Source organism: Pseudophryne corroboree, unplaced genomic scaffold (genome assembly GCF_028390025.1).
Source record: "Pseudophryne corroboree isolate aPseCor3 unplaced genomic scaffold, aPseCor3.hap2 scaffold_142, whole genome shotgun sequence".
NCBI classification, from domain to species: Eukaryota; Metazoa; Chordata; class Amphibia; order Anura; family Myobatrachidae; genus Pseudophryne; species Pseudophryne corroboree.
The window spans coordinates 1,323,010-1,329,009 of NW_026968046.1; the positions used below are offsets into that span (position 1 = coordinate 1,323,010).

At 45.0% G+C, this 6,000-nt stretch overlaps 3 non-coding genes across 3 annotated transcripts; all 3 read right to left on the reverse strand.

Annotated features, from left to right (window-relative positions):
- Window positions 1-3,128: 3,128 nt before the first annotated feature.
- On the reverse strand, window positions 3,129-3,292 carry LOC134996236 (U1 spliceosomal RNA). Its single transcript, XR_010198941.1, has one exon. It is a non-coding gene; the product is annotated as a U1 spliceosomal RNA (small nuclear RNA).
- Window positions 3,293-3,947: 655 nt separating this feature from the next.
- LOC134996391 (U1 spliceosomal RNA) lies at window positions 3,948-4,110 on the reverse strand. The gene has a single exon (XR_010199091.1). It is a non-coding gene; the product is annotated as a U1 spliceosomal RNA (small nuclear RNA).
- A 152-nt stretch (window positions 4,111-4,262) lies between these two features.
- LOC134996271 (U1 spliceosomal RNA) lies at window positions 4,263-4,426 on the reverse strand. Its single transcript, XR_010198974.1, has one exon. It is a non-coding gene; the product is annotated as a U1 spliceosomal RNA (small nuclear RNA).
- Between the last annotated feature and the right edge of the window lie 1,574 nt (window positions 4,427-6,000).

Below are 6,000 nucleotides of genomic sequence, written 5' to 3' on the forward strand. Positions count from 1 at the left end.
AAAATTATCAAGTCAAGCGGAACTTGATCGGTCAACAGCTCCTCCTTCACATTCTCCCGCAATTGGGGGTGCGAGGAAAAGGCTCAGAATTCCGAGCCCACCCGCTGGCGGTGATGCAGGGCAGTCTGGAGCGACTGCTGATGCTGACATCTGGTCCGGACTGAAGGACCTGCCAACGATTACGGACATGTCGTCTACTGTCACTGCATATGATTCTCTCACCATTGAAAGAATGGTGGAGGATTATATGAGTGACCGCATCCAAGTAGGCACGTCAGACAGTCCGTACGTATACTGGCAGGAAAAAGAGGCAATTTGGAGGCCCTTGCACAAACTGGCTTTATTCTACCTAAGTTGCCCTCCCACAAGTGTGTACTCCGAAAGAGTGTTTAGTGCCGCCGCTCACCTTGTCAGCAATCGGCGTACGAGGTTACTTCCAGAAAATGTGGAGAAGATGATGTTCATTAAAATGAATTATAATCAATTTCTCCGTGGAGACATTGACCAGCAGCAATTGCCTCCACAAAGTATACAGGGAGCTGAGATGGTGGATTCCAGTGGGGACGAATTGATAATCTGTGAGGAGGGGGATGTACACGGTGATGAATCGGAGGATGATGAGGTGGACATCTTGCCTCTATAGAGCCAGTTTGTGCAAGGAGAGATTAATTGCTTCTTTTTTGGTGGGGGTCCAAACCAACCCGTCATTTCAGTCACAGTCGTGTGGCAGACCCTGTCACTGAAATGATGGGTTGGTTAAAGTGTGCATGTCCTGTTTATACAACATAAGGGTGGGTGGGAGGGCCCAAGGCAATTCCACCTTGCACCTCTTTTTTCTTTTATTTTTCTTTGCGTCATGTGCTGTTTGGGGAGTGTTTTTTGGAAGGGCCATCCTGCGTGACACTGCAGTGCCACTCCTAGATGGGCCAGGTGTTTGTGTCGGCCACTTGGGTCGCTGAGCTTAGTCACACAGCTACCTCATTGCGCCTCTTTTTTTCTTTGCGTCATGTGCTGTTTGGGGAGTGTTTTTTGGAAGGGCCATCCTGCGTGACACTGCAGTGACACTCCTAGATGGGCCAGGTGTTTGTGTCGTCCACTTGGGTCGCTGAGCTTAGTCACACAGCTACCTCATTGCGCCTCTTTTTTTCTTTGCGTCATGTGCTGTTTGGGGAGTGTTTTTTGGAAGGGCCATCCTGCGTGACACTGCAGTGCCACTCCTAGATGGGCCAGGTGTTTGTGTCGGCCACTTGGGTCGCTGAGCTTAGTCACACAGCTACCTCATTGCGCCTCTTTTTTTCTTTGCGTCATGTGCTGTTTGGGGAGTGTTTTTTGGAAGGGCCATCATGCGTGACACTGCAGTGCCACTCCTAGATGGGCCAGGTGTTTGTGTCGGCCACTTGGGTCACTGAGCTTAGTCATCCAGCGACCTCGGTGCAAATTTTAGGACTAAAAATAATATTGTGAGGTGTGAGGTGTTAAGAATAGACTGAAAATGAGTGGAAATTATGGTTATTGAGGTTAATAATACTTTGGGATCAAAATGACTCCCAAATTCTATGATTTGAGCTGTTTTTTAGGGTTTTTTGAAAAAAACACCCGAATCCAAAACACACCCGAATCCGACAAAAAAAATTCGGTGAGGTTTAGCCAAAACGCGTTCGAACCCAAAACACGGCCGCGGAACCGAACCCAAAACCAAAACACAAAACCCGAAAAATTTCCGGTGCACATCTCTAGTGGCCATGCCATGTCACTGTGCAGGAGCCAGCACCGCTCACACACTAGTCCCCGGTGCAGCCCCCAACCCCCGGGACACCCGGAGCAACAAAATGTAGATTCAGGCCACCAGGCCACGCCCCTACCTATGAAACCATGCCTCCTTTTTACCATTGCGCTGCTTATCTGCGCGCACTGCATTACAATCTCCCTCGCCACCTCTCTGGGTGTCACCAGTGATAGTGACACCTCTGCCATGCTTGTAGCAGCTGGTCCTAAGATCTACGCCTCAAGCCCTGAGTGTTTGCCCTTGTGACTTGTTGATCATCATAGCAAAGCAGATGCTTACAGAAAACTGCAGGGGCTTAGATTGAAAATAAAAAAAATTGATGGGTATAAGGTAGAGAGGAGCGGGTTCGGTTCTCCGAGAACCGAATTCCCCACGAACTCCACGTGGTTTACACTGGTACGAGGCAGGCTCGGTTGTTCCCGCCTGACTCGGAAAACCTGAACAAGGGAAAATGTCATCATCCCGCTGTCGGATTCTCGCGAGATTCGGATTTCATATAAAGAGCTGCGCGTTGCCGCCATTTTTACTCGTGCATTGAAGAGAGAGCGGAGAGGACGTGGCTATGTTCTCTCAGTGGAAATCTCAATATCAGTGCTCAGTATCAGTGGATACTTATTGCTGCTCAGTAATACTAGTAGTGTGTCTCTCCTGCTCAGTGTCAGTTCTCAGTAGTATCCTCATCAGTGCTCAGTATCACTGCTCATTGTCTTGTGCTGCATTGTTGTGCTCAGCATACTACAGTACATTACTAATAGTCCAGTGCTGCATCTTGCTGCTCAGTGTCAGTTCTAGTATCCTCATCAGTGCTCACTATCACTGCTCATTGCATTGTGGTGTTCTGTATACTACAGTAACATAGTAATATAGTAACATATAGTAACATAGTTTTTGAGGTTGAATAGAGGCAAATTGCCCATCGTGTTCAACCTGTTTTAAGTTGTGATGATTCTACATACTTGCTGAATAATGTTTTATGACTAGTTAGCTACTACAACTCATGTTACCCCCGGATTAACCATGTTGATATTTTAAGTATTATAACCTTGGATAGCTTTTTCATTCAGAAATGTATCCATTCCTTTTTTAAATCCAATTACAGAGTCCGCCATTACCACCTTCCCTGGCAGGGAATTCCACATCCTGATTGCCCTAACAGTGAAGATCATAGTATCTCTCCTGGCAGGTAAGTAGGAGTTGGGCCAGAGCTGTGGAGGATTGCTGCTCGGGCACCCCCTGTCAAGTGAAGGAGATCCAACTGAGGCAGCACAAGGGAACTCTCGAAAGAAGAACAAGGCTAGAGGAAGATCTGAGACAAAGAAATCTGACTTTTACCAGAGCTGACCAGAGGAAAGCACAAACACAGTCCCCCACTACCACAAATAATGCAGTCGAGTTTCCCACATTTGGGGATATCACAGGGGTCAGCATACCCAGAATGCAATGAATGAACCTCACCCTGGGAGAACAATCTTCATGACCATGGTATCGCCTATGCAAAATAAGTATGATTTGGGATAGGGCTGGGGAGGGCCGCTGCTCAGGCACATCTCTGTCAAGTAAAGGAGATTCAACTGAGGCAGCACAAGGGAACTCTCATCTGGAGACAACAACTGCAGGGAGAACACATATTTTCAGATGAACATGGGAGGGCAGAAGGCTGCCTAATACTGAAGCACCCCCAAACAACAAACCAAATGCAACAACTAGTACAAGCATTCCTGGGGGAAGTTCTGCAGAAGATGGATTTGCATACGGTGATGTCATCCAAGCAGTGGGCCAAAGTTGGCTGGAACCCTCATCTGCATATGAAAAGAGAAAAGGGGTATGCAGGGCATGGCGGCCTTTTGCGGCGCTTGGATGACCCTTAGTTCGCATTAAACACCCAAACCCTCCTTCGGTGTGGGGCTCATGTTGACAATGCCCCAGCCCCTGAAGCATTCAAGCTGATTTCTTACAGCAGCTTGGCACTGTAACAGCTCCAGAGCTGCTCTGTAAGGCAAGTAAAAGGGTGTGTAGTTTGCATTGTGCATTGGAAGGCACAAAGTAAGCAGACAGGAGGAGAAGTCAGGATAGTGCACAAGGGTATAAAAGGGAGGGGCTCAAGAAAAAAGAAGTGGAAACAGACAGCAAACTAGGCTGGAGAGAGACCTGAGACAAAGAGATCTGAATTATACGAGAGCCGACCAGGGGAAACACAAATTATGCAGTCAAGTTTCCCACATTTGGGGAAATCGCAGGGGCAGCACACCCAGAGTGCAATGGGTGAGCCTTGCCCTGGGAGAAGCACCTTCATGATCATAGTATCTCACCTGGCAGGTAAGTAGGAGTTGGGCTTGAGCTGGGGAGGGTCGCTGCTCGGGCACCCCCCTGTCAAGTGAAGGAGATCCAACTGAGGCAGCACAAGGGAACTCTTGAAAGAAGAACAAGGCTAGAGGAAGATCTGAAACAAAGAAATCTGACTTTTACCAGAGCTGACCAGAGGAAAACACAAACACAGTCCCCCACTACCACAAATAATGCAGTCGAGTTACCCACATTTGGGGAAATCACAGGGGTCAGCATACCCAGAATGCAATGAATGAACCTCACCCTGGGAGAATAATCTTCATGACCATGGTATCTCCTATGCAAAATAAGTATGATTTGGGATAGGGCTGGGGAGGGCCGCTGCTCAGGCACATCTCTGTCAAGTAAAGGAGATTCAACTGAGGCAGCACAAGGGAACTCCAGCATCCTCTACAGACTAAGAGAAAAGGATTTACCGGTAGGTATTAAAATCCTATTTTCTCATACGACCTAGAGGATGCTGGGGTCACATTAAGAACCATGGGGTTATACCAAAGCTCTTGAACGGGTGGAAGAGTGCGTACGACTCTGCAGCACCGAATGACCCAACTTGAGGTTATCATCGGCAAGGATGCAGTGGCGTTAATGTTTCCTGGTGTCAACCTGTATTATTTCAGTAGATATTGAAATGAGGATGCATCTTGCTGCCTTTCCAATGAAGCAAGTTTAATTTAGTAATAGGTGAAAAACCATCCCTACAAAGATGTTAATCAGATACTTGGCTTTGTGGACACTTTTCAGAGAACAAATTTGTTAGCATAAAAATAAAGCCAGAAAATGAAGAGCTGTTTAATCACTCAATTGGATTTTTTTGCCAGCATATTTCTTTTTCTCTGCAAACCACTGCTAAATTGTGCTTCCTAGCTATTTTTATAAAATCACTGAATCAAATCTAACTCTGATTACATCAGAGAAGGCCAGGTACCCTACACCATAACAGGGGTTTTTGAAATTTTGACTTGTCTACTTAAAGATCACCAAAATCTGATAACAAGGTCAATTACATCCCTGGGTGGGATTGAACCACCAACCCTTTGGTTAATAACCAATCACACTAACCAATTGCGCCACAGAGACACTTTGCAAAAGTCCATACTGACAAAGGCTAATAAGCATTCATCTAGAACGTTTCCTAGAAAAACTTTAAAAAGTCAATAATCTGGAGAGTTTTTGTAAGATGTTTCTTCCATCAACCAACGAAGAAACACATTGTTACTTTCCCATGATGAGTGAGTGCTTCAAGATCTCTTGCACTTACATGTGCAGCAGAGTACTGTAATGAAAGCATGCTGGGTTCATAACCCAGAGGTAGGCAGATTGAAACTATCCTCTGCTATATGCATTTTTTTTTTGTTAATTAAAGTAATCCAAAACTGGGATTGATATTTTTTCTCTTTTATTTTTACTTAAAGTACAATAACTTTTACCATTTTAATATGTTTTAATAGTATATTGACAGTATTGTTTTCTTTCAAAAATCCACTTAATTTTCTTTACCCGATTATTAAAATGGTAATTGACAAAAACAAACTACATTGTCACCAGAAGAGCAATACAAAATGTACAAGTGATATATTAAAATCATCTTTCCAGCTTGAATTTCAATGATGCATTGGGGCAACGATTTTGTGAGAAACATCTTCACCCTTAAATAAAGATTTTCTTAATTCCTTACCTGTGTGCTAATTAGATATCACCTTGTTTTCACATTAAACAGACTTCCACATGAGAAAGCAGCAAGGATGCAGTGGCGTTAATGTTTCCTGGTGTCAACCTGTATTATTTCAGTAGATATTGAAATGAGGATGCATCTTGCTGCCTTTCCAATGAAGCAAGTTTAATTTAGTAATAGGTGAAAAACCATCCCT